The sequence below is a fragment of the Anser brachyrhynchus genome (genome assembly GCF_964034855.1).
Source record: "Anser brachyrhynchus genome assembly, chromosome: 13".
Taxonomy (NCBI): domain Eukaryota; kingdom Metazoa; phylum Chordata; class Aves; order Anseriformes; family Anatidae; genus Anser; species Anser brachyrhynchus.
Window position 1 is genome coordinate 7,559,355 of NC_137708.1, and position 25,205 is coordinate 7,584,559.

General features: G+C 47.0%; 3 long non-coding RNA genes across 6 annotated transcripts in view; 1 reads left to right on the forward strand and 2 right to left on the reverse strand.

Moving 5' to 3' along the window:
• Positions 1 to 4,937, forward strand: part of LOC308176906 — a 26,297-nt gene extending 21,360 nt beyond the window's left edge. The window contains exons 2-3 of the long non-coding RNA XR_013938729.1: positions 124 to 239; positions 766 to 4,937. This is a non-coding gene — a long non-coding RNA (uncharacterized lncRNA). The remainder of the gene's footprint in view (positions 1 to 123; positions 240 to 765) is intronic.
• On the reverse strand, positions 4,737 to 8,536 carry LOC308176905. 3 transcript variants are annotated; one of them, XR_013938727.1, is made up of 4 exons: positions 7,520 to 8,530; positions 7,120 to 7,417; positions 6,470 to 6,660; positions 4,737 to 6,371 (listed from the first exon to the last, which is right to left on the reverse strand). It is a non-coding gene; the product is annotated as an uncharacterized lncRNA (long non-coding RNA). The 3 variants fall into 3 exon arrangements; XR_013938726.1 differs by having other exon boundaries at positions 4,737 to 6,653; positions 7,520 to 8,536; XR_013938728.1 differs by having other exon boundaries at positions 4,737 to 6,660; positions 7,520 to 8,524.
• Positions 8,537 to 18,898: 10,362 nt separating this feature from the next.
• LOC308177283 lies at positions 18,899 to 24,334 on the reverse strand. 2 transcript variants are annotated; one of them, XR_013938986.1, is made up of 4 exons: positions 23,799 to 24,334; positions 23,597 to 23,666; positions 19,967 to 20,073; positions 18,899 to 19,597 (listed from the first exon to the last, which is right to left on the reverse strand). It is a non-coding gene; the product is annotated as an uncharacterized lncRNA (long non-coding RNA). The 2 variants fall into 2 exon arrangements; XR_013938987.1 differs by having other exon boundaries at positions 23,744 to 24,334.
• Between the last annotated feature and the right edge of the window lie 871 nt (positions 24,335 to 25,205).

Here is a 25,205-nt window from a genome sequence, read left to right on the forward strand (position 1 = left end):
AGCTACATTTACGGATCTATAAAATCTGACCTCATTGCTTGCTTTGGCTACAGGTGCTACATATTACATCAAGCAACACTGAAATAGTATTTTTCTTCCCTTTTATTTGGTTATTTCTAAAAGGATTAAATTATCTCGCTGCTTAGAAAGAAAGGACAGCTCTGGACCCAGCTCATCAGACCAAGAGTTAAGCAATCAGCTTCCAAATCCTTCCTCAGCTACCGACTTTCTGGCCTCAGGTAGGTCACTGTGTTTTTTGCATCAGCTCCTCCAGCTGCAAAAGGACCCAGATACACCCTGGAGGATGCTGTGAGCAGCAGCACCGGAGAAGGGCTCAGCCACCCAGAAGCCACCTGCAGAAGGCCATGGGACACCAGGACAGACAGACTGCCCTAAAACCAAATATTATTTAAATATTTGTCTAGAATGTGTCAGATTTAATAATCAGAGGGGTTTCTTGTCTCTTTTTTTTTTTTGGTCAGCAGGCAGTGACAATTGTGTTTTATAGCTGTCTTTTGTTTTTACACACAGCAGGCTGGAAATTGTGGGAAAAAGCACGTAACATTGAGTTATACGTAGTTACTCGTAAGTTGATTGTAATCTCTGTTTTTAACATGCTGTCCCTGACTGGGTTTATAAGCACAGCACCTGCAGATGGTCTTTCCTTAGCAAAAGACTCAGATATCGCCTGAGATGAATTCCCATCAGGAAGATTTTAATGGAATATTTGAGTATTGATCTAGATACGAGTTCCTTTCTTTTAAGTTTCTAGACCTGTGGCCATGCCTCAGGTGGAGACTGTGGCATGCCCCGAAGCTCCCGGCCACGCTTCAGTCCTCACGGTGACACGTCATAACTTCAGACGCCAGCACAAACCCGCCGCATTGGATCCAAAAGCAGGAGAGATGATTTTGGAAGGTGGCTTTTTACCCCAGCTACTACAACACGGAAACATGGTAGAAGCTCGGGCCAGCGCACTGCCTGTCCCTGCACTCGTATCTGCCACATGCTTGTCACACGCTGAGATGGAAACCTGGGGTTACGTGGCAGTTCTCCTTTTCAGTTCACATTTAACCGTAGATTACTTGTGTGTGTGCTGGTGGTTCTCCCTTACAAATCTCATTTTTTAACTCTTTCCCAGCCTTAATCTTCTCTTTGTTTCAGCTGAAAAACTGGGGGACATTTTACCAAATTATGTCACACGGTCTGAGATGAAATCCAAGACACGGCATAATCTTAATTTTTACTGCCATAAACAGAGAGAAACAATCTAAAACAAGGAAAGTTTTTGGCTGTATCATTGTCGTTTTCTTTGGTAATTGCCCTAGTACATTTACATTGATTTCTGCCCTATTCTCCAGACCTGCGAACCATTAACTGCCAAAACTTTATCACTGTATGTTGTTTTAAATACCACTGTGTGTTGTTTTAAATGTTGGTTGTGTCACCAGCAGCTAACAGAAGTGATGCAACTCTGAACTTGGGTCTTGGAAGGTAAAAGTCTTTTCAGTTTGTCTTTAAATATTCAGATAAATCCCGTTAGCTTTCTCCACACCATCAAAGTATTTGGGTAGCATAAAGCCCCTGAATACATAAAAATGTATCTAAACACCTTGTAAATCCCTACACAGAGCTGTTGCCGACGCTACTTTTAACCCTAGGAAAACATTTCACCAATTACTGATCAAATACAATACAGCTGAATTTTACCACCAGCACATCATTTTGATAATGGGTATGGAAATTATCCATTCAATAGCTATTCAGAAATAACTTAGAAAGATTGGTTTTCAGATACTTCTGAGAATCCTAGAATAATCCCCTATAATCACCGTGGTGAGAATCCACCAACATTTTTCCCTTTGAAAAAAGCTTGTTTGGGGCTAGAGCGTTGGTGGTCTCTGCCTGTCCTCCGACGGATGCGTTCAAACAATATCTCTGAAATCGTGATTGCTTTGCTGGCAGAGGACAGAGGGTTTCGTGCACTGACATGAGTCAGTCGAGGAAGTCTGCCAGCAAGGGCAGGGACCCCAGTGCTCCCAATCAGCTTGGCTACTCAGGTGCACATCTGCAACCCCACAACAGAAATTTTCTTCCTCTCCCACAATGCAAACCTGCATCATTTTCTATCTGGAATCAGGAAGAATAAAACTGAAATACCCCAAATAAGCAATAATGACTCTGTGCACTTCTCTGTTACTCTGTGCCAGCTGCTAAATAAGACCCAGGAATGTTCTGAAATGCTCTGAGTTTCTGATTTTTCTTGCTTCTTTTGAAGAGACTGAAAGGATTCATTCTTTATTCATTTTGGTAAGATGCTATTTCCTGGTTTACCTGACTGATTTCGTAGGTATAAAACTTAGTCCTTCCTGCCTTGCTACAGGAGATACAGCGGGGGCTGCTGTACAAGAAAAGCTTCCCCCCCTCCAACATGATACCTGTGCACTGGACATACGTATAACAAAAAGAAACTCCAAATATTTTTAAACCTTTCCTGTCCTCTCCAGCAACTCAGCTTTTGCTCCCTATGCCTTTATGCTGCTTTAAAATAATAATCATAATAAAAACAATTTGAACTTCCAGTCTTCATCCAACAGGTGAGTGCTGCAAACAGACACATGTTATGGGAATTGCTAGGCTCTATAGCAGGGTCTGCTACCAGCCCCAGAGTGGAGAAAAGAGAATTGTGTCACCCAGCAAGGCACCAGCCTGCAGAAAGGCTGTGGCACTACCAGGGACCCACGTGCCTCAGATCCACATTGCAACAGTCATCCTTCCCTGCCTACCCAAACCCACAGGTTTCAGACCCCGAAGCAGAGTGTGAAGGGGTTAAAGGAGGGTTAATGCTGCAAAACACTAGTCCGGAAAAGTTTTCTGGTGTCTGCACATGGGTCAGTTTTCATTCACAAGCAAGTTCACAGAAGGCAGAAAGCAGCCACAAGAGCACGCGTGAACAACTGCGACAGACTCCCTGCACTAACTGGCCCCAAATCTCTGTAAATAGGGCAACGTCAAAACACCGGTATCTGGTTCACAAGCAAAATCATTTCCTGGTGGCTTGAAGAGTAAATCACACACCAAAAATGCTCATAAACAAAATGCCAAATCCCTAGTGATTTGTGGAGAAACCTGACAGCAGCCCCCTACTGTCACAAACAGCTAGCCCAATCTGTCCACATGTTGCTCAAAGCCAAGAAAGCAGCAAATTTGGGTGCATAGCCTACTTCCTATAAGCAGTTATTGAAGCTCTATGGCAACATGAGCAGGATTGTTTTAAGGGGTGGAAAGGGCACAAGGTCACACAGAGCCAAGGGAGGTGGCACTGGTGCTGCACCTTCCACTCTACCTGCTGGGCCAGGTATTCAGCAGCAGGCAAAATGGGCTGTGAAGAGCGTAAAGACACCCAAATGTCACAGGTTCCCTTCCTCAGGAGGCAGGATGGACTTCAACAGCAGCAGCACTGGAAATCCCCAGGCAGCATCTGTAACCATGCTCCTAGCTGGGACATACGGTGGCCTCCACGACCCACCAGCCCCAGCACAGTGAGGACCGGCTGGGCAGCACTCAGGGCAGCCCTGCTGTAGGTTTTTACATTGGCTTTAACTTCCACAGCAGATTATTGGCCTTTCCAGTCCGGTATTTAACAATCCCCATTCATCCCCACTTCTCCCTTCCTTCCACTTCACTCCCTTTCTTGCTCTGTAATAAGATAGGCAACAGGGCACATATTTCTCTAGAACAAAGCATTATCATCCTAATTACAGTTTCCTGGTGTTTTCTTCACTTTTACCATTTTATTAAAAACAATTAGCTGAGAAGAACCATCTTTTTTAATCTCTATCCTATTGTTCTGATCTCTTCCTGAATCTGGGGAGGTCTTTTCAGAGACTATTTTATTCATAATTACATGTGTTGGAACAACTGCTCAAAAAGTGAGCCCAGAAAGATTCTGTTAATACTTTCTTAGCAGGATTGATCCTGCTGCCTCTGAAGTGTGTGATGCTAAGAATTTAATAAAACGTATGTGAAAAGAATAGCTTATTTTCAACAGTCTGTGCAAATGACAGATACAACCTAAAGTATTGACAATGACTTGGAGTTGCAGTGAAATCTGGACCAAAGACTTTTGTCTCACTGCCATACTTGTCTTCCCCAGCTCCTTCAAGGAGCCTGGCTACTGGCAGGTATGGCAGGGAAGATAACACAGCAAGGGATGTGGATTTTACAAGACAAAGATCTCAGTCCCATCCATTCACACTTCAAACCTGCAGGACTTCGTTACTGGTGTGACCTGGAGGCTGGCCCCGTGGTCTAGCCTGGTGCTGATGCTCCAAGCCCCCTTTAAACACAGACAACCCTAGCTTGAAAGATGCCTGCTGGATTTTCTTTTTTTTTTTTTTTTGTATAAAAAATTCTTATTCTGAAGCTTTCTCCCCCCTAATTTTGTGTTTATCCTATAAGCCTTTATTTAAAATAGTACACCCAGAGCACCACGATTTTCCATTTGAAAGAGTCCCCCCCCCAACCCCCCCCCCCACACACACACTGGGGGAAAACTTTAAAATGTATCATATTCAGTCAATTGGCTCTTCAGGTTTTTCCAAGCTTCCCCTCCACCACCTTTGTTAATTACCCGCCATTTGAACAAGGGTCTTCTCCAGCCTTGATCCTGCCGTGAAATCACGATGCTATATTTGTCTTCCTAACATCAAAGTCATTTCCATGGTCACCAACTGTGATGTCATAAACACATTTTTAATGGCTTGTTTACAGCAGGGAACAGAAGGAGAGAGTAAATTATGGGTGGAAGGAAACTCTTATCGATACACAACAGTTTTAAGCACAACTGTGAGGCTGAAGGATGAAGAAAACTTGAGACCAGAAAAAAAAAAAATCCTTGTTGAAGTAGGTTTTGTTCTGAAGCTCATTCCAGCACACACACAAAATAAAAAATTTTTAAATTACCAGTGAACAAGAAATCCCAATGGATTACTAATATATCAGTCAGCCCAGAGTTGTGGAAAGCGATTTCTAAGCCTGACAAATCCATGCCACAATCCACCCAATTTGCTGTATAAATGAACACATACAACACATCCAGAGCAACTACTCCTACAGAAGTACTTGGGCAGGATGCAGTGGGTTCCAGGCATTACTGACTCATGCAGTTTTACTTGTCTCAGGTCACAACAAGGATCAGACGTTCCTTGAGAGACACTTCAGTTGATTCAGAAAGGTTTTTTTGGCCAGTGATGGCCGTGGCACAACACAGAGACAGTCTAACAGGAATCCACCAACACAGCTAGTCCCCGTTTTGGCCTCCACTGATGCTACTTTCTTATGATCTGCCTTTTTTGGTTCCCAGTAGCTCAAAGTTAGTATCAGCTGTTGGTTTCCAGCATCTCCCCAAGGCAACCCTATTCAGGTGCTGCCCATTCTCAGTAAATTAACGAGTGGACCCAGACATGCTCCATGTTGGAGGCTGGCTAAAGCAGGGCCCAGTACAGCACCTCTTGTCCCACCCCAGGGCAGAAACTAACTCCTTTAGACCTAACCTGCTCAAGAGGGTGGTGAAACCAAGTCAAATGTAGTTCCTCTCAGAAGTAACGCAGATGTTTTCCATGGTTGCCAGAGGCCAACTGCTGGTTCAGGCATTGGTCAAACACCATGTCCTCAGGTGGCAGGACACTGATGGGGAAATGAACACCCCACATCCATCCTGGAGGCCATCTATCTGGAGGGCCCAGGTAGATGATCGAGATAGCCCTGGGAGATGCCTGGCAGACGGAACTCACTGTGGTCAGCCAAGGAAACCAGCACTGACCAAAGCTCTTCCATGCTGGGTAGCACAAAGCCTTGCCGTAACCTTCTCTGGGAACTTCAGGAATGGCCAGTGAAGGGCTGACACACTTCTGGGTCAGCAGAGGAGCTGCAGCAGTCTCTGCTAGGAAAGGGTCTCCCAAAGTGGGGTCCTGATCAGCTCCAAGGGGTTCCTGCTCTCAAGGCCACCGGGACCAGGGCCAGCCAGCTCAGTGGTACCCCCAGGAGTGCTAGGCTCCCTCCACATCCACGCTCTTCCAGGCAAAATCCTCAAGTAAAGCTCACCCTGGAGCCTACAGGAGGAAACACTGGAACTGCTCAAAGCCATGCAGCCATCCTGGCACTTAGCTGCCTTAGATACATCACAGCAAGGCATTCCTGTACATATGCTCCGAAGAGATTATCTCCCCCCCCCTACCCAAAGAACACACGGGGAGGGGGAGGAGGGGGACGACTCACTGGACGATGAAATTCCTTAATTCTTCTCATGGGATGAGGATTTATGTAGCTCCTTCCCCGCTCCAATACGGGGAGCTCCCCAGTAGGAGATCCTATTGTATATCACATATTAGCAAGGGTACATCTTTCAGCCTGCTCTTCTGCAGAGCAAGCGCAGTCCCTGGCACACAGGAGCTGGGATTTTACACACCCGATTCATCACCGAGGCTCAAAACAAGTGAGCCACCATTTTGCTGCAGTCCCACAGCAGGAATAAAATGGTGGCATAGATGAAAACTGCCAGATCAAACACGAGCCAGTTGTCAGTCACCACCTGCAGCTCTTCCCCGCCTTACATGTAACACTGAATTCATAATCAGGTTAATATTTGATTTCTGGGTGCTTAAACAAAACAAAACACACACAGGCACACAAAAGGAAAAACATAAGGACAAGAAGAAAAAAGAAATACAGTAACAGATCATTAATGTTGCAGCCACGATCTACCAAGATACAAACTACCCATGTTAGTACTTAACGTTTCCCCCACAAAACAGGAACGCCCCAGCTCTGGTGCTTAACAGAAGAGGCAACTGGCTCACTGAAAGGCACCACCACCAACCAACTGCACCCACATTTGACATGCAAAGGGCTTAGTCCCTTTTGTCAGCCACCAGAGCATTTCTCATAAGAAACTGGAAAAGTCAAGAGTGTTCGTTTAATTGCTCCTAACCAGGCTTCCCAGCCCCCCCATCCCACATCGCACCAATTTTCCGCTGGAACACGTGGACATGTCAGTGCACACTGCTGGAGGATGGCAAGAAGCCAGGCAAGCACGGGGCTTCCAGGGAGGGCACTTACCTATGGGCAGATCAGACACAAGAGTTTGCATTTTTCTTGAATTTGCACGTTTCTCCTGCCCGCTGGTGTCAGTGGGAGATCAGAGCTGCTTTCTGGGGAGCACAGCACGCCTCAAAACACACACGTGCACACGCACAGTGAGTTTACCTTACAACAGAGCCTGAGCACCGCAACAGGACCAGGACAAACCCACGACCACCATGCTTAATGAGGGACCAGCAACAAGATGAAATTAATTTCTGCTCACATACAATCCTGCTCTGTATTCAGCTTTAAGTTTAAATAATATTTCAATACTCTATACAAAAAAAAAGGATTATTGTAAATAGCTCTTAATTTTTAAAGTTAAAATGAAGCAGTGTATTAGCTAACAACAATTCTTCCCAACAGCATAGATTACCTTTAAAATGAAAGCATATACTCTCTCTTCAGTGCACAGAACACTTAAAATTCGTTATTTATTTCTGCCAGAGACTGGGACAAAATATTTCTCGACTTACACTTTTGAACTAGTCTGATTTGTATATACTGTAGGTTTGCTGTATTCTGCTCTCCATCCCAGGAGGGATATTCCTCCATCCCAGGAGGAGGTTATCAGTTGTTAGGCATCACCCGCAGGTGAAAACAATTGCTCAGGCTGGGCTTCTGCTTCCAAATGCTATGATGACTTGGGGGAAAAAGATGCTACTGTGTTAAAGTATTTTACAGCAAAATGTTAGAAATAATGCTTTGGAGCATTCAGTTTATTAAGTAGGACGTTTAGTTTAATAAAGAGAGGCCAAAGTGTCTGTAGAGTATCACACTGGAAGTAAGAAGGGATGAATAAACTTCTCCTGTATATTGAGCAGCATTGCCAAATGCCTAGACAGCACCCTGGGAGAGTGATCAGAGGGGGAAAACTCAGTGGCAAAACAAAATCCCTCCGATCTCAAAGGCAGAAGGATCAACCCCTAAGTTATTAAATTAATAGGAACCATGAGGGAAAACATTGAATGTCTTTGCTTTGGCTCACTGTGTTTTTCTGACAAGGCTGCAAAAGGAAATTTGTTGGGGGAAACAGTTTATGCTGCTCCTGGAGATGGCCATCTGGGATGTGGAGATTAGTGTTTGAGATTTCTATTATCTGAAACTCCACTGGCAGAGTCCATAAAAAAAGAGTGTATAAATTCTGTAGTGGGGTTTAAGTAAAACTATTTTATCTGGGGACTAAGAAATATGTGTAATTACCGTCAGTGGATAATGCTTTTTCATTGCCATTCACCAAAATTGGTTTACCAGATATTATTCCTAAGAGGTATAATTAAAATCAACATAAAATCTAGAACAGAGTGAAAATAAAACATTAGGAAATAATGTCTTTACAATTACTAGACCAAGCAGTGCTCTGCACTGCAGTACAAGCATAATCACTCTCTGGCTAGCAGTGTTTGTTTTCTCTGTACAGACACCTCAAACTCCCAGGCTTCTCAGACAAGCTTCTACTTCGCAGCCTGGTGTAAGGGCATAGTTATTTAATAATGCTCCATATTAAACCCCTGCTCTGAAAAGCAAATGAAAGTGAGAGAAGTTTATTGAATGCATCTGCTGCAGTGTTTCAATACCACGTTTGTTCTCGGCGTTATTTGCTGAGTTCCCACTGACAGCAGATGGAAAACCTCCATGGTTTTTAGGCAGGTTTGGATCCGGACTGATGTCCCTGTCATGAACTCCTGCCCCGGCAAAATGTCCACAGATGTCAATGGGACTCATGCCAGGGGAAAAATGAATGCTGAGTCCCACACTGAGTAGCAGGAGGGGCATTTTGGAGCCAGGTACTCGCACCAGATGTTTAATCCTGTTTTATTTTCCTATGGAAGACATTACCTGATGTTAGATGCCACCTCTCATTATGAATGTCTGGCCATCCTTGTTAATGAAAGACTTTGTTTCCTTTTTGCAGATGTTATTAAGCAAAGAACAAACTGATTGTCTAAATTGATTAAGCAGATTCATTCCAGTGAAAAATTTATTATTTGCCTAGTTCATTTCATCAAATCAATTCAGAGGAAAAAGGCTCCATGAATTAAACTAATCATAAATATATATTTTAAAAGCCAGCCGTCACTGGCAGGATCGATTTAGTGCAGTCAATCACTAGGACAAGGACTGAATTTTAAAGCAGGACCTTGCACTGATTCTCAGAGCCTTCTTTACCTTTTATTTCAGAAAACTGCTGCTTGGGGGCCAATTCCTACCTGTATTTACTTCTCTATATTCTCATTAAACTTCCGTGGGTGCCTAGGAGTCATATTTGGTGAAAAAAGAAACATAATATTCAACTGGCATTTCCTATAAAATAGCAATCATACAGTCATTAGAAAGATAGGTTAATAAGAATTTCTGAGTGTTTCGGTGTAAGCTCTTGAAAAACACACGTTTTAAAAATAAAATGTCACTCATTTATTAGACTCAACATATTCATTAAACTCGGTCACTTCACATTCAGAGAAGGTTTTCTGTCTAATCGTTTGCAGGACACAGATGGAAAAGTCAGACCGAAATGCTAATATTCAATTCAGTTAAAAAGAAAGATCAACCATTGCATTTATATTTCTCCAGAAAATTATAGGAGGCTTTGGGCTTTTGGTGAATGCATATGCGCGTGCAGACATACACGTATTTTATACATTTTTTTTTCTGCAAAGATAACTTTAAAATCATTATCCAAGAAAAATCTTTTGTTACCTTATTGACCTTTGCAAATCTCTTTGTCACGGATTGCTAAAAAGCACCCAGGTGTCACTTAACAGTTGATCTAACTCTAACTAAATTCTCCAGCTTTTGCCTTTCATATCCTTTGACCTCAGAGGTGCAGCAGGCATCGCTGCCAGGATCTTCTCAGTGTGGCCATAACTCCTGCACAACGAGCAAGGGTAAAGCAAACATGTTGTGAGTACGGGTGCATGGTGCAGCCCGGAGACACCTCAGCCACACTTCCATCTCAGGCCCAGGTTAGCAGTTCAGAATAACATTTTCCTGCCTAGTACTCATACCCAGTCCTGTAGCCCTTTGATGATGCTGGTCTCAAGTAACTCTAAATTGTCCTGTCTTATGTTGAACTTCCCAAGAGTGACTTGGCTGGCACCCCTGGTTCAGCACATGGGCACACATGCACGAGAAAACACTTGAGAACAATTACATCTCACTGAGCTCCTCTTCCTTTTCTTTAAAAGCCAGGGGAAGTTTTGCTGCTGCCTGACCTCGTGGGGCGGGTGTTCAGCAGCGCAGCTGTTGCCTCAGCCCCCGTGCTTGCTGTCAGGTAGACGTCAGGATCTTAAAAGAAAAAAGATAGTACAACGGTGTAGTGTGAGAGCAAAAGATATAAACACTGGCATGAGCGGTAATGTAATTGCACATAGCACAGGCAAAGCAGAAAATCTCAAAAAGCTTAATTGTAAGACTGTAAAAAACGAACTCCTGTGTGGATGCATTACAGAAGGGATGTAGTGCTTTCAAAGATGCAGAAATGACAGCTCTGAAGATTTCATCGCTGCCTTTCCCAGGGGGTTTGTCCCCCATCCCCACCCTGCCAGGGCAAGGAGCAGCATCCACACATCACTAGCATTGTCCCCCTGCTTGGCTCTGTGCAGAGCAAATCCTCTGCTGCAAAAAGCAGTGGCCAAGGGCTGAAGCTGCCCGGTGAGGCTGTAACCCATCAGGCTCTGATTCACGGCAGGGCTCCCCACCACAGCACAGGGGCAGTCGAGAGGCACAGCACCCAGTCAGCATTGCCCACTGATGCGCCCCTGACGATGCGCTGCATTCATCAGGCTCTTCTCCGGATAAGCAGGTGTTTTGATTGGGAACTTTGAAAAGAAAGCAAGCAATGACAGATGAGAAAAAAACTCCACCAACGCTCCCAATAACAGAAGTTCCCTTCAAAACCCTTGTCTGCTACATCTTGATAAACGCCCTCAGTATATATTTACACTGTCACTTTCAAGTGTTTTCCCCATCTTGTACTGAGCTTGTCTGTAATGTCTGGTTAATGGCACCTCGTATGCTGCTGTGCTCTCGCTGTGCGCAGGGACTAGCGCCCACCCGCGCTAACAGATGCACCCAGCAAGGAGCACACAGCTCGGCTGCCACTCCCACACTAAGAGGCACCTTCCCTCCATGTAGGGTGGGAATTACCTGGGAACACGTTTTTCCATCACCCTTCTTTTATTCTCTCATGTTTCTACCCCAGGGGTTTGAAGGCACTGGAGAAAATCAAAGCCCATGTGCTGGGGGTCTGTGTTCAGGCTAGGGAAGTGTGGGAACCACCCCAAAGAGGGCAGCACTCAAGGGGCCAAGCTCCCTGCCCTGCATCCCTCTCCTATGTGAGAAACTCGGCATTCATTTGAAAGCAAAAGTGTGTTTTCAACTCCTATAGCCATGGGAAGGAAAGCTCGGAAACAAGTGGTCTAAAGGTCCTGCCTTTGACAGATATAAAAGTCTTTTTTTTTATTTTTTAAACCTATTCCCACAATGTTGTAAGGCCTGACTTGTGGTTTCAAGAGTAATATCAATTAGTCCTGGGATCAGCTGTAGGACAGGGACAGACAGAAGTGAGAGCCACATCTCCTCAAGAAACCAGACTGAAATATACCATGGTGAGAAATACCCCATGACCAGAGGAGGTGGCAACACCAGAAGCATGTGCCGTTTCTCAGAGCAAACCCTGAGATTCCCTGGAGCCTGCCTGCATTGCGGGCAGTGCCCCCGGACACACGCAGACCTGGGGAGCCTGGTGAATCCCAAGGCTTGCCACTGCTGGCAGACCTCTATCAGACCTGCTCTAGGAAGGACCAAGTGATGGGTGGGTTCATTTTGAGGCTGGAGCTCACCATTCCCACTGCCAGAACTGCTGCTGTCAGGTGATGGTGATGGCCACAGCAGGCATTTGATGCAATTCCCTGCGCTCCATCACTTCAAATTCAAATCTGACCTCAGTGGAGGAAAAGCAGATTTACTCAGGGATGCTTAAGTAACTGCCTTATCAATTACCCAGTGACACCCGTGCTCAACTTCTTTGCCAGGTAAACGATTCAGATTGAAAAACAGCTTTAGTAGGTCTTCACATTTAAAAATCCATGTATTTTCCATCCTGATTCTTTTTAGCATTTCAAGTAACAGAAAATACCTTTCAGATCATGTTTGCTACTTGAGCTGGCTTCCCGTTACCTATGGCATTAGGGAGGGGGGTGCTTTCCTGGCAGGCTGCCCGGACGGAGCCCCGGGCAGGCTGTGCCTGCATGTCCAAAGGAGCTGCGGGCACAGCACTGGGTCCCGATGCCGAGGTGCCAGGGCAGAGCTCTGCCAGCACGCACCACGCCGACTGACAAAGCCTGCCAGCTGGGGCGTAACACAAATTGGAGCTGACATAGAAACATGACAAATTCATTATTAATGGCACAACTATTTTTTAATACGGAGAAGGCTGTACTAGATTAATAAAAACAGGCTTTTACATTCTTAACAGGCAGCGGTGGTGGGGTGTGATCTCTGGAAAAGCAAGCGCTCCTGATATGGGGACTGGATTTCTCTCCAGGACATGGCAAGTCCCGCGTGCTCCAGAAGGTCACGCAGGCTGACGCGGTGCCAGGGTGAGCCGCTCACACAAAAGGTCAGCGTGCTGCGGGACCCGCGCACCGCTCCTCCTCGGGGGGCTGCAAACCTCTTCGAGCTCGTAGCATTTGCACTGCCTCACCTTCAGCTCATGGTATTTTTTAAGGGGGCTTATTTTATTTTATTTTTTTTGCATAAAAAGGAACCTGTGGTGTGCATCACTGACCCGTCTGCAAAAGAAAGCTACAACAGCGCCTAGGTGGATTTCTGTCTTCCTTCTCTCCACATACCTGTATGTGCAAGCATTCACTCACATGGACAAGCTCTCTGTCAGCCTGTAGATCAGTGTCTGTATGTATGCATACATATATGGATTTACTTTTATTTTTACTCCAGGTGTACAAATGAGACCCATGAGCATGCAATTTAAATACTTCATTTAACTCCTCGTTAGCATTTACTAATCCTATTTCTGCTTTTTTTTTTTTTGAGTTGTTCTCTTCAGAGGGAAGAAAACACGGTGTCAGGGAAAACTATTTCAAACAAACCTTGAGAAGGACGAGCAATTAGGCAAAATGAACTCACATTCTTGCCCTGTTTAATTCTTCGCTGTAGTTGTAGGCCATGGACCACTCACAAACAACCCTATGCAGTCTCAGAGCACTGTGCGGCTACAGAGAAATCCCACTCAAATTTCCAGATTTTCCTTTCGGAATGGATGCACCTTTATTTTTTTTACAGGGATTATTCTGATAACGGGCTGCTTTTTTTCAGCCTCCTTAGCATTTTCTGCTACCGGTTTCTCTCTTGCATTTATCAGAGGCAGGCTACGCCGCCCCTTGCCACCTACCTCACAAGGCAGCGCTGAAGGCCTTGGGGCGGCCTGGCTGACACGTGGCACCCTCACATTGAGTTTGTCCCTGGGCTCGGAGGCAGAGGCTCCGTACAGACACATGGATGCAGCACAGACACACGGACGCAGCCTGGAGCCTCCTAGGACAAAACCGGGGCAGCGAGCACGGCTTTTAGAAAAACAAATGAGACCCCAAACTGCAGCCGCTTTTTCCCAGCCGAGACAACGCTGCCACGCAAACCGCAGCCCTACTCCCTGTGCCCGCTCACTGAGGGGTGAAACCACCCACGCGTGGCGATCCTGCGGGCCCCCGAGGGTGCTCAGCTGAGTGTGGCAGCTCCCGAGAGCAACTGGAGGCCTCCCATGAGGGAGAGGAGCAATAAAGCATGTGGCGTGCTGTCACCGCGGGGAGAGGGGCAGGGACTGCTTCCTGCAGGAGCAGCAGTTTGCAGGAGCCCTTGGCAAAGCCACCTCCACTGCACCAGCACCAGGGATGGGACGAGCGAAGGATGGGGTGGGAATGAGCCATCGGCACATATTGTCACCTGGTGCCTTTTTTAAGACCAAAGCGTTCGATGAGCCGTGCTGAAGCACAGCCACCAGCTCATGGCCAGCAGGAAGGGAGCACTCGTCACCTGTCCCATCACACCCTGAGCACTGGGCCACCAGTTCTGTCCTACAAGAAACAGCAAATTCAATATACTCCAAGGAGAGGCTCCCACGGGAAACTATTTCCCTGAACGTTTAAGATGAATGTAATCCGAAATAAGAAACGTCAAAGATGGGGACGGAGCCGCGGGGCAGACACACGACTGTTCCTGGGGGTGATGTCTCCACCTGCTGCTTTTGTGCCCGCTGAGTCCCCCCCCTGCCCCCAGGGACCGCCACCACCGCTTACACCTGGTGGGAAGCCCAACACGGAGCAGTTGTCACCACGCGGCCTGGCCACGTCCCACCACGATGCCCGCCCTGCCCAGACCGAGGAGGCTGAGTGGCTGAAGGGGCGGTGAACACCCACATCCCCATGGAGGTGCAAGTCCTTCCCCTGCGCCCTTCCCAACAGGTGCCAGCACCTCCAAAAAGCCCCAGTGTGGCCCGAAGCAGCCTGCAGGGTCTCGCCGCAGCTTTTTTTTGCCTCACTGCCCCCATCCCCATGGGCTCCCCGAGCTAACAGAGGGCACGGTGGATGGACCATTAGGACCATCTCCTCCTGGCATGGCAGTCACGGCCAAGATGCTGGCCCAGCGAGAGGGGACATATGGAGAACCCCAGAGCCACACACCAGCCCTGCCGCATGGCTCTGGACAGAGAAGCCACGCTGGTCCTCAGCAGCTGAATTAAAAGCTTGGGGGGGGGATGCAGCGGTTGGGATCCTTTGAGCCCGTCGCAGTTGGCTGCTATTAGCACACAAAAGCGATGCCGAGCAGCCGAGCAGGACAAAAGGGTGTGGGGCAGACAGAGGAGAGAGACGGAGGGGTGGAGCGAGACAGAATGGGAGAGGAGACGCACAGACAAGGAGGAGGGGAGGGAGACACACACTCACACAAAAATCAGAGCAAGGGGAAGACAACGGGATAACGAGGGGGGCAGAGACCCCATGGGGAGGCGCGGGCCTCACCTGGACGCTCCCTTCCACCATGGCCCCTCTCTGCTGCACTTGTCCACGATCCCTTTGCCTGCTCTGGGCAAGAATCCTGCCGTGCTGGGTGCAGGGCGCCAGGTTTAAGTCCCCAGACCAGATAGGATTTTCCTGCTGACCCAAGTTTTGCACCATTGCTAGGGTGTCTGCAATCAGTGGATTTGCAGAGGGTCCTGGTGAAACTTGCTGTATTTCTCACCAACAAACATCCTCCCCATTCCCACAAGCGCACCTTGGACCGTGGCACAGCCACCAGCATCCACCTGAGAAACTGAGAACTGGTCCCAGTTAACAGCAGCTTAGGGACCAGCATAGATCCCCAGCCCCCCAAAGAAGCCTCAAAATCCTTCTCCGCTTTCATGCTTCTCCTTTTACAAGCACCCCATCAGACCAGGGAGTGCCACGGGAGATGCTCCCCTCCCTCATGCAGCCAAATGACCCCAGATGGCCCACCGCAGCCTCACCAGAAAGAAGATGATGTGGAGCTCAAACACACATTGGCTTTAACTTCTCAATAACGCCCCTATAAATGATGGAGTAAATGATAGAACAACTGTGAAACTCCCAGCGTTCTCAAGGATATTTGAAAAGCTCTCGTATTTCTAGTGTTTCATAAAACAAAAAAAAGACAGAAATGGAAAACAGATTTTTTAAGTATGAACTTTCAGGGAATTCAATAAAAATGCATTTTTTCTGACTGAAAACATTTCTTTATCTCTAGGAATGAAAAATAACACAACTGGATCAAATGTCTCCAGCTCACTGCTCTCCCAGCTCTGTCTCCTAGCCCTGGTGCCCTCAGCCCGCTTCTCCCGCAGCCCCATCTGCCTCTCTAGTTCCTGGCTATCTTCAACACTTTATTCTTCCTACAGAGATTTTTCTAGTTTTATTTACTTTTTTTTCTTTTTTCTGGATTACCCACTCTTTGGCTTTCTCTCTCTAAAATAAATTTTAAAAAATCACTGCTTTATTTCCCATGCTATTTTCTCCCTTTTGGTTGCATTTCCTATAATTACCAACAGTACTGCCGGAGCTGATTTCACAGCAAGGTCCCTCTCTGAGCTCTACTTGCTGGTTGCTGCAGCGCACAAATTCTCAACCTGCACCATCTAAATGAGACCCAGCATCAGACTGGTCCTCCTTGGGCCAAAGCTCTCCACAGCAAACAAAATATTTGAGACAACCAAGAACTAGCTGAAAGTAACAGAAAGTGAAGGCCAACAAATCCAGTCCTTTTCCGGATGAGGAAAAGGTCCATGAAAAAAAAAAAAAAAAAAGAGAGAGAGAGGAAAAAAAAAAGGAATTAAAAAAAAACAAAACAGAAGGAAACTTCTTGGCTTGATCAGGGATGAATCACATACACGTTCGTAACATAAAACAAGGATCACTGAGCAGTTAAACCTTGACTCCAGCTCCAGCTTAGCTGGAATAAGGGCTTCATTTCCAAACGGTAACTTGCACACTGATATTTATTTCATAAAGCTGGGGGCCATCACCATCTCTGGCTTTCAAACAGGGATAAAGCAGACAGTTTGTGGGTGCAGGCAATAAAGTGTTCACAGCACCTTTAAAAATGTAAAAAACAAAACAAAAAACAACAACAAAACAACAACAACAACAAAAAACAGATAGAGTTGTTAGGTTCCAAATGTGTAAAGTGTTAACCTCCCCACAAAAGCAACTCGAAAGAATGATTTTTGATCAGCACCAGTATTGAGAGTAATTCAGTTCATATGTGTTGAGAGAGCTGTGGCAGACAAAATATTTTAGAAAACTGTTGCCCGGGATCCTTTACAATTTCAATTTTCTTCTACAGAATTTTGAGGTCTAATTGAATGATGAGCTGCAAACCATCAGTAAGAAAACAGGCAATAGGAACAGAGGGGGAGAGCAAAGGCCCCTGCTCCCATACACACACGCGCACGCTGGTGCAACACGTTTCCAGCGAGGTGGAATTCCTGCATTCAGCACAGATAACTCTACATAGGCTTCACTGTTTGCATTTTAATTTTGTATGCCTGCCTTTCGATTTCCAGCAGTGAATGATGGGAACACTAGCTTTAAGGAATCTGGAAGTTAAAATAAGTGCCACGCTTTGATACAGGGGAGAAGGCTGGGTTCATTTCGATGTAAGAATTGATCAGGGAAGATGAGTTAGGCTTTGGTAAAGTGGTAAGGGTACGGCAAACCTTTCTGGGCTAATCCCATTACCTTTTTCCTCCTTCACGTTCAGTCCTGTACAGCTCAGGGTAACCTGGAACAGACCAACCTTGGTTGGTTTTCCCCACGCAAAGGACTCCGGAAAGCGGTTTAGGTGCATGATTTGAGATACAAAAGTTTCTTCCCAGCCCATGCCATCACACGGGATCCACTTCCAGAGCGGTGTGGGGACACCTCAGTCTTCAAATCTTTCCCAAACTGTGTCAGGATACCCTGAGCCTTTGTCATCTAACTAAATGTATGTCACACTTCCTCAAGTTAATAACAGATGTCCCAAGAAGGACAGCTCTTGAGGTCAGGGATTTTTTCTTTCCTTTTTTTTTTTTTTAACTGTTGTCTTTTTGCTTCCCATTCGGAAGGGTCAGGAGGGGGGGATCCGAGCACAGCCCCAGGGCCGCCCCTCGCCACCTCCCCGGCCAGCGGTCCCGGAGCGCTGCGGCTGCGAGTGCTCTGTTTATTTTACACAAGTGTCCCCTGAATGAGGAAAAATAAATAGAAGAAGCAAACATATGACTCTCCTTAGCACAAAACCTCCCCACCTCCTCCTCGCCTTTTTTTTTTTTATTATTATTATTTTTTTTTTTCCTCCTCCTCTGGCGACATAAAAAGAGGCTGCGTCTGCCCCTGTTGAATGTAAATGCCTTTGAAGTGGAACTAATCATTTCAAGGATAGTTTGCGTTGTCCTAACAACGCAGCTGAATTGCGAAGCCCCGCTTTTTGTTGGAGATATGTTTTCTTTCTTTCAGCCCAACCTGATGATGATATACCGCTTTCACGCTCTGTCCTCCCGCATCGTAAATCTCCGCTGCCGGCTCCCCAGCCCCAACTCCCCCACGCCAGCAGGGGACCGGCTGCGGGCCCCCCGGGCCGAGCCGAGCCGAGCCGAGCCGGGCTGGACCGGGCAGCGCAGCCGGACGCCCCCACGGCTCGGCCCGGCCCGGCCCGGCCCCAGGCGCGGGCGGCCCCGGAGCCGTCCCGGTCCCCCCCCCGGCACCCCGGGGCATCCCCTGCGGCGCTCGGAGGGCCGCTGCCCGCGGAGGCACGGCGCACCCCCCGGCTCCTCTTAATGCCATTAGTGACAGGGCTCGGGTTTCAATCGGGGCTCGGTGACGCTCCGGGGCTGCCGCGGGTGCCTCGGAAATTCGGGTCAAGCGCCTCGGACTCGGGTTTCACGGTCAAGGCTACCGGGAGGCAACCTCGGAAATGGCCCGGAGAGCCCCCGGCAGCAAGCGCCGCCGGACGGACGGACGGACAGACAGACAGATGTGCAGAGCCCGCTGAACGCTCGCTAGCGGACAGCCCGCAGACACCGGCCCAGCAGCACAGCTTTACTGGCTCCCCTACCCCATCCTACCCCCCCCCCCCAAAAAAATCCACCCCCACCCAAAAAAACCACCCACCCACCAAACCCACATCCAAACCAAACCAACCAACCCAACCCAACCAACCAACAAAAACCCAACCAACCAAAACAGCTTTTGGGGCTTGGATGTTTTCCCCACCGGGTCCCACTCCAGGCAGGCCAGGCTCTGGGTTAAGCCCCCCTCAGCAGGCAGTTGCTGGCTGACAACTCTTGTTTTTTAAGAACAGAGAAACATATTTTATTTACTGCCTCCTATAAATTATTTACTAGCAGGGCTGAGGTAATTCCATTAAAGCCGCATGGTATGCTTACACCAAATAGTTATCTGGGGACTGTTGTGTTTTTTTGTTGTTTTTTTTTTGTTTTTTTTTTTTTTTGCCATTGTAAAGCCACGCAGTTGCCAGAGAGCAGGGAAAAGGAGGTCTTTGCTGGAGAAATGGGCCTCAGGAAGCGGCACAGGAACAGAAAGGAAAGCAATGGCTTTGCCCCTCTTTTTACAAGGCCCTACCAGCAAGAAACAGCCACCAGGGCAGGGCTGGGAGCAGCCTGGCCCCATCGCTCCTTGCCATGGGGGGAACCGCTTCATCTCTGCCACCAGCCAGCACTCTCACCAGCGACACGAAGCCACAGCAAGGTTTCACCATGACTTAGGGTCCCCAAGCGCTCCTGCAAAGCTCAGCTGCTGGGGACAGGATTGCCTTAGCACCTGTCTCCATCATCCTCAGGCCCAGCGCGGCCCCAACAAGCACCCACAGCTTCTGCTCGGAGAAGACAAACACCCAAGCCTGGGTAGGCTCCCCAGACTGGGGAAAGCTACGCAGAAGGGTGAGAGAAAGGAAAATTCCAGGTAAATATTTTTTACCCTCAGAATGTGGTTTACTAGCAACCATTCCCAGGGGGCTAGAAAAAAATCCCAGTTTTCCAATTGCAAGAGGAAGGCATGACATTTAAAGAAGCTATCTCTGTTTCTACTGTCTTTCTCTCTACCCCATGCAGGGGAATTTTGCTAGAAAAGAAGTAGAGGAATTGGTCCTACAGCTCCAAATATTCCCAACACATGTCTGAGAAAAACAGGTTGTAAAGAAGCCACCCACCAAATCTAAACAGGCAGCGCTGTCTCTGGTTGAGATGAGATGCGATGTGCTACTGAAGTTTTTATATTTATTTAAACTAATAACTCACTCGGATCCTACAGAGGTACTTTTATTGCAGCTGAAGTTCCCTGTGTTCCCCCTCCGTTTACTTTCTAGTCCATGCATCCTCTGAATCCCCTCGAGGTAACTCAGGGCCTGTGAAGAAAGGAGCATAAATTGCAGCTTGCTATTTCACCACTGGAGAGATGTAATAATGTTTCTAATCAGTGAACTTGAATATTTTAAATTTGCTTTAATTCCTCCAAGCAAACACTTCATTTTCGCATGGATTCGGTCACACTTCATTGGCATTTTTCTGCCCAAACAGTCTTGGCTCAAGAACACGAATATGTTCTTGATATAGCATTTTATACGTAAAGCATGGAAAACCTGTTTCCGTCTATATTAAACCAAGGTGTTGCTGAGTAGCACGGATACACCGACATCTAGGAGGCCAGAGCACAAGTGCAGAAGATGCAGCCCAGATGCAGAGCAGCCACATGCCAGCCCCCCCACGCTGTCCCACTGCCCCCAGAAGCAGGAAAGCAGACGTCCCATAAAAGGGACTGGGTTTTGCAATTTCACCGGGTTTTATGGTAGCCCTGGAGCAGCTGAGTCACAGATGCTTCAGCATTTCACCTTGGTAGGTAGCTACATCCCAACCCTCAGTGCTTCCTGGCTGTGTGTCTTGTCTCACAGGACTTTTCAGTGCTTTTAAAAGTCAGATTTAATAGCACTATTTATAGAACAGACACTGAGCATGCTGTCTTTCCGTGTCAGCTCCTCCAGGTCCTCTCAGACATGAGCTGCCATATCCGAGGCTGAGATTGTCACTCCGGTAGGGCAGCCCGTGGAAGCAGTCCCTGTCTTTGCCCATCTGTGTCAGATGCAGGGATGCTGGTGGGGTTCACATCTCGGCAATGGGACTCCTGAACCATAAGTTAAGCTCAGAAATCACACAGTTCTTTCTGAAGAATGCATATAGTACTTTCAAAAGTTTCTGGCTTTTTGAGCCTTCCAATCACATTTTTGACCCTAAAGGCTGAGATTCTTAAACAGAGCCCAGAACTTCATGGCAACCCCAACAAGCACCAGACTGGCGCTGTTGTAACTCACTTCTCAAGGATAACCATCATAAAGCAGGTTTCTTTCTCTTGGTGAGTACACTTACAACATCTGTCAGTGCGGATGGCAGGCAGAAAATGCACTGGGGGTTTGTGAGGTGCAAAACAGGAATAGACAGGTCAGTCTAGGGGCTGGAGCAAAAGCTCCACAAAATCAGCACTGTCAGCTGGCTCCAGTGGCTCTGCTGAGCACTTGTGGCCATTCAAATCTGCAAGCAGGCCAGCTGGGCTTGCACTGACACCTACATCCTCAGAGGCTTGAGACCCAGGGTGTGAATGCACAGGGAGTTTGAGGGACTGGGACCAGTTCCCTGCTGGTGTAAGCGGGTGCGACCCGCAGCTGCAGGGCCACTGCGCCTACTTGCACCAGCACCAGGTCAAGTCTTGAGCTTCCTAAAACGAATTACTTGAACAGAAGTTGCCCAGTACACCTCTGCTTTCATTTAAAAGAAACCTACTTTTTAACATCTTAGTAAGTACTTTGATTCTGCAGCCGCGCCACCTCAGTAACCATGGAAATCGTTTATGAGATATGGTAAACCCACAACTCTTTAATAAATGTCATACCCAGTTTCAGAACAAGTGTTTTATGATAACAAAGAAAGTGTGCAGGAGTTGCCAAAGTGTTTGAATATTTCATTTAGTGTACTCCCTCTGTGTCTTGAAAATACACACAGAGCAACCACTTCGACAATACAAAATGACTGGAAAATATGCATACATTTGGCAACATGTGCTTTTGTTTTTCTTCTTTCTATATCATCTTTTCTGAAACTATCCTGCAGGAAGTTTGAAATTATCACCCAGCCCTTCATCGTCTTAGTTTAGTGTTTCTGAGCTCAGACAGAAGAGAGACAGCAACAACAATAAAAGGCAAAAGGAAAAAAAAAAAAGGAGAAAAAGAAAAAGAAAAAACCCAACTTGAAGCATCCTGGGATAAATTTTAAAAGGTTTGTAAGACAAAAGACGGCAAACAGCATGTAGCATGAGAAAGGCTTAATGCTCAGAGAAACACCCTTCAAAAATAATACATCTGTTTGAGCTGCAAAAGCTCCTTTAGTTGCAGCCTGCTTGCATTAACACTTTTGGACAGCCCAGTGCCTCTGACACTTGGCTGAGCAAACATTTCAGATACATTTTCTTTACAATACTCCAGATTGTCAATCTTTATATGGCATCAAGAGTATGTTCCCTTAAGGAAATATGAAGTGAATTATATTATTTAGAGTTAAGAAAATGAGTCTAATAAAAAAAGAGTGAAATCTGCAACAACCCCCCAACCAACACCACCTCTCCCTCCCTTTTAAATTGAGCTAGATTCTGGTCTGTGACAGAGATCCAAGACAACTCTTCCCAGAACGTGATATGGTGAAATATCATTGCAGCAGAGTATTGAGACATGGCTTGGTTATTGTTTTGTTTTTTTTAATGCTGAAAAAGACTTAACCATACTTCAGTGACTTAAGAACAATGACTGTCCTGCCACTAGAAGAGCTGCTGAATCAAAGTGAAAACCACACTGCATGCAGCAGGAGAGTCACACACGCTCTCCACTCTCCCTGATAACATGTATGAAGTGATGATAACTCGTATGCAGCAACGTAGCTCGGCTGTCCCCATTGCCAACTCCTGGCAGCCTCCCCTCTCGCTGTGGGTGATTTTTGCCCCCCAAATTCCGGCATCCTTCTGCCAAAGCAGTTTGTTGCGCTGAGCTCTGGTGAGACACTTGAAATCTCGCTCTTAATTATTATTATTTTTATTAATATTATTTAATCTCTCCTCATTCAGACATTCCCAGCTTGAGATAGCTCTGTATATTACTACGCCTGTCAGGGAGACGGTGAGAATAATACGGGCAAAAAGGCCGGGCTGCTCCTGGTTGGGTTTGTGGCAGTGAGCACAAAGGGGCTGGCGGGGGGTGAGGGGGGCACGGCCCGTGTGCTCTCAGCATCTCCGCTCATCTACCTACCTACGTGTCTAATCGCTGCTGAAAAAGGCTGAAGCGACGCGGCTCCAAGCCAGGCGACACGGGGGAGTGCTTTGAAGTGCTCTGCATTGGTTCCACCCTGCGCCCCAAACAGAGTGGGTCGAGGCGTCCCCACGGCACGCTCTGCATGCGCACGTCCACGCCGGCACCGTGCTGCACCCCCAGCAGCAATGCACGCACCTGCATCAGCAGCGATGAACACACCCCACGTAGGCAACAACGCGCGCACCGTGCGACAACGCGCAGCACCCTCAGTGGCAGTGCACGCAGCCAGGACTGCAGCAGGAGGGCCCTTCCCCAGGCCCCAGCACTGCCCGCTTCTCCGAGCCCACTGATGCTGCTCCCTGCTGGGTGAAAGCAGCTGCTGGGATGGTGCATGCTGCAGAAGGATGAAGAGATGTACAGCCGCCAGGGAGCTTGCCCCATCAGAATGAAGGGGACGTGGTTTGGGAACCCTCCACACGTAGGCGAGATTGTGCTGCACGGCACCATCAAGGGGCAGAGCCAGGACAACTCCGCAGCACAGCAAAGAGGACAAAGCCCCAGCCATGGGGCAAGGTGACCTTACCTGTCACATATGTAGAAGTTAGCAGCAGATTTTCTCGTTGCTGTTTGTTGTGGATTTTTTTTCCCCCTCACTAAAACCACAAAGAAAAGAAAGTGAGAGTATCCAAACTAGGAGCAACACCCGATTCACACCTGACACAAAACATACCACTGAGTGCGTTGGTACCCATGGGTGAGGTTGTTCACACTCGGTATTTATGTACCCAAGCTCTGCCCTGGTTATTTGCTCAAAGACTTCTCTGAGATCATGGATTTTCACCGCACATCAGAAGCTGCCAGCAACCAACAGCAGGCACGTCCTCAGGTCAGCAGCGCGCAGCCCATGACCCCACACCCAGCGCAAGGATTTCTTTGCGAACAAGACACTTTCATCAAAAGTGCTGAGCTCGCTCAGCTGCCGCCAAGGTGAGCTGCTAGTAGTTGGACAACCTCTGCAGCCATCCTCTCCCCTCCTGGGTCAGAGGGATGGCTCAGGATGGAAAGAAGGCAGGATCAGGCCCTTAAACTGTTAGCATCCCAGCTGTTTCAAGCACTTTCCTACCCTATCTTCTGCATTACTAATTAGTGCCTGAGTTAACTGATTAGGTCACCCTGAATCTTATCAGAGTATCATTTGCAAAGAATTGCCTTGACATCCTCCATATTTCCTCATCTCTTTAATTCTCTATCACAATTGTACACTAAAGAATTTTCCAATTAAGGTAATTTACATAAGCAAACATGGCTTAGTGTAAACAATTAGCGTCGTGTTATTGCATGAAAATATGTAATTAATCCACAGATTTTCCTAAAGGCTATTGTGTTAAGAAAGAATCTGTGGCCACGCTGGTGCCTGCGTTAGATTCCTGTTTGCGCTGTTACAACGAGCGCAGCAGCGTGGCTGGAGTCCCTGCATGCCCCATCCCTGCAGCACGCACACATGCACGCACACCGCCCTTCGTTCTGCCTAGGTACCCAGCAGCTCGTGCTCTAGGAGTTACCTCCCAGAACAGCAAGCTGGGGAAAAAAAAAAAAACAAAAAAAAACGCATCACTGACTAACCTTTTACTCTGTCAATCCATTTGTTCCTCTTCCAAACAGAAAAATCACAAGCCAAATTGTATTAAAGTACCCTTCATAAATATTTTCAAAAGGTGAAGCAAAGATCAAAGTGATATACAAAACAGATCCTTAATTTTGCTTTATTTGTTTTACCCAAGCATCAGAGGGGCATCGGGAGGCAGGCTGTGATGATTTGTAATGATTCTGTCATTCCAACGCTATCCCAAATCTTTCTTTGAGTTTTATTTTTACATGTTTTCTATTATAGGGCAACAAAGAGCTATTCGTTTTGCCTAGCACAAACCTTAGTTTTGATTAAGTACTTCTGGTAACCATTTAGGGTGCTAAAATCTATCATTGCATTTAATTATCCTTGTTTTTTTATAGTCCTCTTTATTGCTCATTAAATTACTAAAGATACTTCTGCGGTTTGTTCTTAAGGAAGGATCCAGCAAGCAACATATGCTGGTGAAAGGTTGCTCAGGTTTCCACAGCATCTGAAGCTGTCAGCATAAATTCACTGATTTTGTTTTATCAAAGGATAAGCAGCTCTTGTAAAACCCTGGCAC